Raw genomic sequence first — 6,418 nt, 5'->3', positions numbered from 1 at the left:
AACCATATGCAAAAACTTACCATGTTTTACATTCTTTTTTTTTTAATGATAGATATCATTAATTACATCTGCCAAATTCCTCTTTATTCAGTAGCATTTTACGTTTACTATTAATTTGGTGATAATTCGTATTAAGTTATAAAATCGATCACTATGCCTAATTTTACCAATGAAGATTTTTTAAATCTCATTCTACTTCATGGAGAATGTAATAAAGTTGTAGATAGAACGATTCGACTGTTCATTGAGAGGTTTCCTGACCGACCCAGACCAACGAGAGATACCATTAACAGAACCATGACAAACTTGAGAAATGTCGGATCTTTCGTTAAGAAAACTATACACAGAGAAAAAAGTGTAGTAGAAGATGAGAACAACGAAATTACAGTTCTTGCATATTTTCGTGTGAATCCTCAAAATTCTCTCAAAGATGCCGAGATTGATCTGGGATTATCTCAATCGAGTGTTTGGAGAATATTAAAAAAACATAAAATGCACCCATATAAATTCAATAGGGTACAGCATTTGAAGGAAACTGATTTCGTCAGGAGAACAGAGTTTTGCGAAGCTATGATGATTCGATTTCAAGAGAATGAAAACTTTTTGGACTGTATAATTTGGACAGATGAATCTAAATTCACAAAGAATGGTTCTTTCAATAGGCATAACAGTCATTATTGGGATGAAGAGAACAACCACCACTTCAGACAATGGAACTTTCAAGAGACCTGGAGTTTCAATGTTTTTTGCGCCATCAAAAATAATGCAATTCTCGATGTTCACATTATTTATGATGGGACTTTAACTGGTAAGATAGAACACTACACATGTTTGCATTATTTAAAGAATGTTCTCCCTTAGGAGATAGATATTCTGACATATTGACTCAAATAATTGAGCCGCTAGTACAGAACCATAATGACTTATGGTATCAACAAGATGGCGCGCCTCCACACAATTCACTCAATGTGTCACGGACACCTAGTGGATATCCGGTAGGGGCATCTTTTGAATGTCCATACCGGATATTCACTAGGAGTCCGTAATGGACGTAATATGGACCAAATTACATATACACATTTCATGGTCCGTATAACGTCCATCACGGATACCTAGTGGATATCCGGTTGGGACATCTTTTGAATGTCCATACCGTATATTCACTAGGAGTCCGTAATATGGACCAAATAATACATACACGTATATCAATGAACACCAAAATTTAATATTATTTTTCACTAAACTCCATTTTTCCGCTCTGTAGTATATGAATATCTTATGAATATTATATTATGTATAACGTTATGATGAAAGAAGACTAAATACTTGAGTAATTACTATTATAAAATAATCTATGTTTGAGTGTTGAGACTTTAGTTCTTATTATATGGTATTTCTGTATTAATCGACTACTATTCCATAAATCAGTTAACAATATAATGAATATGTTCCTACAAGTAGGTATATCGTATAGTCTCGGTAGCTAGGACGGTTGCAGCGAAGACTCAGTAATGCGATGTTCCCACGTACTCGCGAGTTCGTATCCAGGCCAAGTGTAAAAACTTTTTAGTAAGTATGGATGGAAATGAGAACAACACAAAAATACCATCTGCGTCTGAGTGTAAGACATTGTGTTCTAGGACATTAAAATTCTAATAGATAGCCAATGTCGTGGCAAATTTTTGTACCGTTGAGATAGCTAATGATGGTCCCAACGGGATATCCATTGGACGTCCGCGATGGACGTCCGAATTCGGTTCAAAGTTGTGACATTTTTACGTCCCTCGGATGTCCATAGGACGTCCATTGTACCAGAAATGGACGTCCCATGGATGTCCGTAATGTCCGAAGAGGACGTCCTATGGATGTCCATAGGACTACTTTGTGCCATTAGGGAAAATAATATATTGAATGAGATGCATACAACACATTTGGGTAAAAACAATGTAAATCTCGTTCGTATGTTTATTGGCCAAATATTGATTCAGATATTGTAAAGATGTTTACTAATTGTAATATCTGTACGGAAATCAGTGGTGATCCTCAGAAATCGATCCCTACTACGGAAATGATACATAAAAATGTATTTTCCCCTATCAGACATTGTTTGATTCGCTGGTTTTTACTGTTTACCTCTGTATTTCCCATAGGTTTTTCACTGAGGTCCTCAGCACTACTACACTAACAAAATTTGTTTAGTAATTGCAGTATAAACAGCTACATATCTATTGTTTATGTGACACGTGAGTCGTTACAACATTTTAAGAATGATGATATGTCATTTTTATAACGCAAAAGGGCCACACTTCATAAAACATTTTACTCTTGAATGAAGTCATGTAGAGTTTTTATATGTTTGGAATATAGCAACTATAGAATCAATATAAATATAATACAAAAGTCATTTATAAGTGTTCTACAACTCTTACATAGATTAGTTTACTGAAAGCAGTATAACAGCTTTATAAAGGATGAGGAGAGCTTTAAAAAATATTTGAAATGTTGTATAACAGTTTCCCAACGTCTTTCTATTTCGACTGCTTGATACTTTAAATGTGTCTGACATGACTATCACACTCACATTCAGTAACGTTAGAATTATATTTCAGATACAGGTTTCCCTAAACAGATGTATAAATATATCGTAACAATGGAACTGATATCATAAGGATATATCGGTCCTCATGGTGTAAGGCAGAAGTCAATAAGAAATTTGAAGCTTAAGAAACATTCAGAAATGGTAAATTTAGAAACACGTGAATATTTCTGATAAAGATATATACATATTGCTCACTAAGTTTTCGTGCGCCTCGAATTTATTTACTTTTTCAATAAATAACTTTTCTGGACTGAAAATATACATTCAAATTTTCTTTGTAAATTACATTTTTTTCGATATGTAACCAAACCATTTTCTTCAAGTAATTATGTCAAAAGAATCATTTTTGGATATGATTTTTCAATTTATGGGCTTGATTCAATGTGTTTATATAAGGAATACAAAATGGCTTGGTCTCAAAATTTTAAACCATGAATAAACTACTGGCGGAGGAGAAGATATAAGGCCTGCTTTTATATGGCATATATATTATAAAACATTAATAATTCTCGAACCAGAAAAGCACCAGCCAATGTTGCCAAAGTTCTTTGGACAAAACGTTGTCATTGTTTTGATGCTTATAAAACATTTATATAATTTCTCGTGGGCCAGCTATATAACTATGTCATAGAAATTCAAAATTATCATAAAGATGTTACACAATACATTCTTAAAACCTTTATAAGATAAATCTATCTCAAGCATAAGGAGCTTTATAAATGATGTTATATAAACATCTATAAGAATAAACGATACGCTTTCTATAAAAAGGTTTCATTATTTCATCATATAAATGTTTAAACGATAATTTTTGAATACCTTGTACTGATACGGGGGGGTTGACCAAGTAAAGGGAGGAATGAAGCACTTTACGTTCAATGGCTCTATTATAAAAAGAAGGTGTTACACAAGAGGATTACATTTTGAAAATAAAATCTAAGTTTCTCAAATACACTTACCTATTATAAAAAGAAGGTGACCGATCCCACTGTCTGGAATACTCGTAAAACGATTATTTAAACAGAAAAAATAACTTTTGGTTCACCAGCCTTCCACTGAGCAACGAATTCTTCCTTCTAGATTATTCTCGTGTGTCCGATAAAGAATCGAATCACACGTTAAAAGAAAACTCAGTAAAAAACCGGTAAACAATATTCAAACGAGGAGCTAAATGCTCATACTCGTACCGGCGTTGCCACGTCTACCTCTCATACTCAAAGATATCTTTGCTCATACTGAAACTGTCAACTTCGGTACTGAAACTTCAACCAGCTGTCAGATAGATGTCAAAATAAAATTGTGAGGTGTGTGTAGGCAAAAATAACACATCATTTGGAATATTATTTTACTTTTATTTAAAATACGTACATTGAAATGCATTATTTTTGGTTTTTAATTTGATGGTGGTGTTAATCCTAGTGATTCTTTAGTGTTAAATGTGCGTTATTAATGCCAGTAATGGTAATGAAAGTATTCAATATCTTGGGAAAGTCACACAGTATATTAGCAGGAAGTGAATAATTATGCCATTTTCTCGTTGTGTTGTTGGATGTGGAGGCCGAGGAAACAGTGTTAAGTTTTTTTTTTATTCCGGAAGAAATTTCTGTATTTCAGCATAAGAAGCTTCACTCAAATTACTTGACGAGGAGACAACAAAACTGCTATTATTAGGAGAGCTGACTTATACTAGTTATATTTTTATTTATACTCATTATATTTATGCTGTTTTTATAACTAGTTCTATTTTGTATCGATTATATTTTTATAGTGTCCCTGGGCAGGAAGACCTGAGTTGTTAACCCTTGGAAACATTGTTTCAATAAAGTTTATTACTACTACTATAGTGTTCCTGTTTTATATATACCTATATTGAATACACCTTTTCAATGAAACAGTGCATCTTTTCAAGAATATTTAATACAACTAAATTACATAATATTACGTATTTACATTTTGAGAAAATATTCATTCCATCTCTTATTACCCGTACAAACGCTGTAGAAATAAAGGCCAGGAACAATGGTCTACCAGACGCATTCCATATGAATCCAGAGTTTCACAATCCTCAAAGCAGTATTTTATTACAGATTGGTCATTATTCCCTTCTCTAAATATACATCAATTCATCTGTGCTAACCCTTTTGTGAAATACTTTCCTTGAATATTATGTTCCAAATATTTTATAGAGTAACCTAGGTAAAAGGCTAATTATAAAGTATTTGTAGGCTGCTACGCTCTGAATGCTTTCGTACATCTGGCTTATCTTATGGGAATAAAATCCGCCACTTCTTGATTTGTTTTCAAAATTTCAATAAATTGGGTACTCTTTGTATTCACTAAAAGAAAATTTATAGTTAATTCAGAAATCTTGATATATGATGATGATAGTTATCATATCAAAAGTTTAATATCAACTTACTTTTCATATATCTATTTATCTATTACAGATTGCCAAATATATATTCTTAGAGCTCTAGATGAAGTTAAATACCACTCTTTTATACCTTGAAACAACGAAAATATTCGTCAAGTGAGGAGTTTTACTTGTAATGACGCTTTTGCTTGTCTCCACAATTTTTGTGAGGCTAGAAGGTTGGAGGGGCCTATAATGGTCCAAATCTTTGTTTTGACCGAGAGGGTCTTTCGACCAGGTTCAGTCTTCCAAGTAATGATTCTAATGTTCTTCAGTTGTTCGAGGAACGTTACAGGACCCTTATGTTGTTATATGTAGATATATCAGTTTAATTTAACGTTCCGCTGAAAACTTCTTGTTGTTAATCATGTTGTAAGTGATTGCAACCCTGTTATTTGTGTTGCATTGGTCATCTATTCAATACAGATTTTCTGATATAATTATTACCACAATTTCACAAAGAATATTAATGAAAAATGTAAATAATAAACGGTCTCTGATAACAAAATAAAAATAAATAAGACATGTGAAATGAGTTGACAGGCTGTCAGAGATGAACAGTTGACAGTTTTCAAATGTTCTGTGGCTTAAAAAGTAGACGACAGACGTGGCAACGCCGGTACGAGTATGAGCATTTAGCTCCTCGTATATTCAAACCAGGCGGTGTTATAGGCAAACACACCTACGGTTACTGAGTACGGTGTGTTGCCTAAATCGACTTCAGCACAACTTGCCCCCTGAACTCTTGAGAGGTAAAAGTGAAGTGGTAAGAAAATGAGGACAAATAATCTAAACAATTCAATAATTACAACATGTGAAAAGTCAACTATCAGCATTCACTTAACAAACCGAATCAAAAGTTCACCTATTATAAGGCTTAAGATGGGATACATGAAAAATCCCTCTTTCGGAACCATTTTCGGGGTTACAGAGAAGGTAAGTGTGATCACGAATTTTAGCCCTTATCACATATGGTCCCTCAAACAATAACAAAAATTTCTTTATTTCAATTGAGGAAGAGGTGTTATTCGCCTTCAGCAAGACCAGATCTCCCTCCATGAATGGTACAAATCTGCCCCCAGGACTTCTGAAAGCTCTCCTTTCAGCTCTTTTCGATAGTGTGGCCTCCGCAAGCCGGAGTTTCACTTCGAGAGGAGGTTCAGTTTTAGAATAACAACCGGAGACATGCAACGATTTAGGCAACAATCTCACCCGTTCCGTGCCACACTGTAGTTCATTCGGAAAGTATCCAGTCGATTCATGGACTATCTCATTCAGAAAATCCTGCACATTAGCCACCTCAAAAGCCCATTTCGAATGTTTATCAGAACAAAACGTCCTAAACAATCGTCCCAGCTCACGCATCACTCTCTCCGAAGGGTTTGCTTGGGGAGAGTAAACAGACG

At 34.1% G+C, this 6,418-nt stretch overlaps 1 long non-coding RNA gene across 1 annotated transcript; it reads right to left on the bottom strand.

The window, feature by feature from the left end:
- Positions 1-4,498: 4,498 nt before the first annotated feature.
- On the bottom strand, positions 4,499-5,657 carry LOC123322519. The gene is made up of 2 exons (XR_006539163.1): positions 5,019-5,657; positions 4,499-4,935 (listed from the first exon to the last, which is right to left on the bottom strand). It is a non-coding gene; the product is annotated as an uncharacterized LOC123322519 (long non-coding RNA).
- Positions 5,658-6,418: the final 761 nt, after the last annotated feature.

This window comes from Coccinella septempunctata (genome assembly GCF_907165205.1).
Source record: "Coccinella septempunctata chromosome X unlocalized genomic scaffold, icCocSept1.1 SUPER_X_unloc_1, whole genome shotgun sequence".
NCBI classification, from domain to species: domain Eukaryota; kingdom Metazoa; phylum Arthropoda; class Insecta; order Coleoptera; family Coccinellidae; genus Coccinella; species Coccinella septempunctata.
This window is presented reverse-complemented; position numbering and strand designations above follow the sequence as displayed.